This window comes from Manis pentadactyla, chromosome 12, assembly GCF_030020395.1.
Source record: "Manis pentadactyla isolate mManPen7 chromosome 12, mManPen7.hap1, whole genome shotgun sequence".
Lineage (NCBI taxonomy): Eukaryota > Metazoa > Chordata > Mammalia > Pholidota > Manidae > Manis > Manis pentadactyla.
In genome coordinates, this window is record NC_080030.1 from 25,775,379 (window position 1) to 25,779,214 (window position 3,836).

At 39.2% G+C, this 3,836-nt stretch overlaps 1 long non-coding RNA gene across 1 annotated transcript; it reads right to left on the reverse strand.

The window, feature by feature from the left end:
• Positions 1 to 369: 369 nt before the first annotated feature.
• Positions 370 to 3,455, reverse strand: LOC130680121 (uncharacterized). Its single transcript, XR_008993148.1, has 2 exons — positions 2,242 to 3,455; positions 370 to 657 (listed from the first exon to the last, which is right to left on the reverse strand). It is a non-coding gene; the product is annotated as an uncharacterized LOC130680121 (long non-coding RNA).
• Between the last annotated feature and the right edge of the window lie 381 nt (positions 3,456 to 3,836).

The following is a 3,836-nucleotide window of genomic DNA, read 5'->3' on the forward strand; positions in this document are numbered from 1 at the left end:
GAGATTGTATTTCCAATTTGTGCATAGAATGAAAGTGAAAAAACCTTGCACAAAGCATTTAAAGTTTCTGAATATACATTCTTCTCTGGTAGTATTTTGTAGCAGATGGTCTGACTCTGAATGGATACCTATTTGAAGGCACTTGGAAAGGTCTACCTTATTCCAAGCCTCTCTCCTTTATCATTTTTGTGAAAGTTACTTTGACTTGGTAGATTAAAGGATTCCGTGGGAAATGAAATACAGAGAAAGAAGGGAGATATCAAAAGCATTGACAGTGTTAGTCTGTCGCAAACCAGCCGCTTCAAATCAAACAGGGTCTGCTGAAGGGGTAAATGCTGGGGCTCAGAAGAAAAGAAGACAGAAAAGAACTGAGAGGGTTGACACTCCAATGCGTTGCCAACAAAGCTTTATTAGGGTCCAGAGTATTTATACAGCAAAGAAGGCACACTATTCCAGGAAATAGCATTATCCAATAGACAATCAAGCCCAGTATTGACGTCAGCGGTAGCCGGGCAAAGGTAGGCACAGCAGGGCTCCTCCAGTTCCTCCTGGGATGCATAAACGGGATGTTCTTTGTTCTCCATTCCTGCCACATCAGCAAGTGTGGGAAGGGGCATAGCCCGGCTCCCAACATTAGTCAACTATGGTTTAATAAAGCTGGAAATTTAAGAAAAGGTAGGCGTTTCCAAAGACCAACTCTAGCAACTTTATAATTTTAGCCAGATTCAACTGCCTAGCACTGGAACCCCTTTGTCTTTATGAACTGCTTTATTTAATGTAAAAAATGGTCACTAACAAAACTGTAACTTAAACATCTAAGGGAGTAAGATAGAGCCAAGGAACAGGAATTTTTTCCTAGAGAGATACATTGTCAATGACATTTCTCTGATAAACTTTACAATGCCAATTATTTTGATGATCAGCATTTTAAATCTAACTTAAAATGAATTCTGCATCAATAAAGAAGATAAACATTTACTAAACCATATGTCTATAACAACACTTCATGCTCAGTTATGAGCCCATTTGTTTTGTGCGTCAGCAAAAGAAAACTAAATTAGTTGAATTTAATGGTTTCAGCCTATTGGTTTAGTCTCTTCTGCAGTAGGGGATGGTTACTGAATCCCATGTTATCATTCAGGTCAGACCAGTGATACTGACAGTTAGGAATCTTTCAAGCTCTAAGACATGGTAAGCCCAGGTTTTCTCTTAACTACAGACATTTCCTACTTCATATACAGATGCTAAAAAACATCTGTGTTGAAATTTCTACATTGAGACCAATTACATGACAAAGTATTACCTTTATAAATAGGAAATATGGACACAGAAGACTTTCTCCTGCCACTGATATATCCTGGTGTCTGAAATTCTTATCAATCAAGTTCTTATATGCTAGTTATTGTCTCCAAAGGTCCCTTGTCAGAAAGTACGTAATTACTTGGAAGAAGTAACCATTCAGGCTCTTACCAACCTCTAACACCATAGGACCTTAATATATTAACTTTCTCTTATAGGCAAGTGATCAGAAAGAGGGAAAGATTCAGAAAGACGGTTCTAGATGTAATTCTAGAGTTGGGAATCCTGGACTCTCAGGAGAGAGTGAGTAGTAACGAACAAAAAGATTTCCCTATTACAGAGACCAAAGTTTTGATAAGTAAAACATAAGTCATAATGTAAAAAGTGGTAGCTTCCTGGGCACAAAATTGGAACTGGTTTGCCTACAAAAGTGCTTTTCAGTTTTACTGCGCACACAAGTTACTTGAGGATCTTGTTCAAATACTGATTCTGATTTAGGAGGTTATTTAGGGTGTGGCTAGAATTCAGCATTTCTTTTTTTTCATGAATTTTTAATGAGGGACATACAATGAAATGCACAAATCTTAGTGTATTGCTTGGTGAGTTTTGACATGTGTATACACTCAGGGAACCATCACCCAGAGCAAGATATCAAACCAGTATATCTAAATAGATCTCAGGTAATGCTAATGCTGCTGGTCCCAGGACCACACTTGAGCAACAAGGGACTACTTGTTTTAATTTTTTAATTTAATATTTAATTTAATGTTCATTTTAGACAAGTGCTTTCTGTCATAGTTAAGGGAGGATTCCAACAAAGGCCTTTTATGACTGATAACTAGGACGTCCTTGTCACTGGGAATGTTACTTACTGATGGAGCATATCAAGTGCTGTATCACATGACCTGGGGGCAAAGCCCTTGCAGGTTTGGGTTTACTCACTTGCCGTTTAATGCAGCAATGCCAACTGTGCTTCTAGGAGTTGACATACTGCCACGTAAATCCACTGACATCCCTCAGGGTCCCATCTTTCTACAGTATTTAGGTAACTTGATACATCATGACCACCAACAGCATACATTGGCCATTCAAGTGTGGCTACACCTAAAGAATAAAAATAGCATGAGGGCTCACCAGGGTACACCACAGATAAGGGATTTCTGGGAGCCATGCTACTCAAGCTGTTTAGCAAAACGCGGGCTGGAGGAAGACCCCCCAGAAAGCAGGGGCCTTTGAAGCTGGCTCCCTCTATTACCCACCTTGATTTTGTTAATCTCCATTATACTATTGGCTTTGTTTTTGCTTGCATTGTTGCCAATGGCTAAGCTAACCTTTGCTAAGCAGCACGGAAAGGAGGAGAACATAAACTTTCCAGAAGCTATTCAGGACAGTGGTCCTGAAGAATAGAACACACAGAGGCCAGATGGCCATCTTGGCATAGAATGCTGAAACCTACAGTTAGTTTTAGTCAAACATTGACTACCCCATCTCCACCTAAGTGGGAATGCCCCCCTCTTTTATTTTTTAATGCTAGTGAAATTAGTGATGATGAGTTTTATTAGAAAATTAGAGAAATAGAGTTATAGGGGAATACTGAATAGAAAAACCCTGTCTGACACTTAATCAATCTTCTCATGTTTTCTTCTGTTTGCTACTTCTATAGCTTTTCTTCTTCCTTCCTAATTACAGCCCTTTATTAGAATTCGTACCTATACGTGAAATTACCAAATACCATAATTTTCCAAGAAGTAAAAATACTTCAAGTCAAGCGCTGGGCCTGCAAGCCACAGGGCATAAATCTGCAAAGAAGTGAAAAGCTAATATTTTCAAAGAACACTACTTCTCTCTCGCCAGCTTTACATCTCCCTGTATGGCCCCGGAAGATGGCTGGTTAGCCAGAGACGGGTAAGATTCCTCACAGGAGGAACAACCTAAGACAGGCACAGTCACAGGGGGGCCATCAGGTGAGAAAATGGGGGCCAACAGAGGTGAGGCTTAGAACCTCACCCCCCCAGTTTTGAGAGAAATCTTCTACACCTGTGGATGTTTTGTTGCCCTTGTTCAGCTTGGATTAATACCTGGTCTGTAGGCACAAACCTGATCATCTACACCTGCCTTCTTACAGTTCTAAATCATGCTTTCTATCTATATCTTGCATCTACCTACTACATCAACATTTAGAAACGTAAAAGAGAAAATGCGAGATTCATATATAAAGTATAAAAATCAAATGAATAATCACATCATATTTGACTTGATTATTTATAGTTTAAGGTTTGTAGTTAAAACAGAAACAAGTTTCTGTGGTATGAATGCCCTTGCATTGTTCACCACGTAAGAACTTATTTAGTTCCTGCAGTAGTGGAGTCATGGAGACCTGTGTAGCATATGTCAGGGAGAGTTTGGTATCCACACAGAAGAAAGGGAAATGTAGATAAGAAGGGGAAATTTAGTTTGCTGCCTACTGTGCCCTATAAAGGGGTATAAGGTGAAGATATGAGTTTATGATTTTAGATTGATTATGAATTTATTAAAAC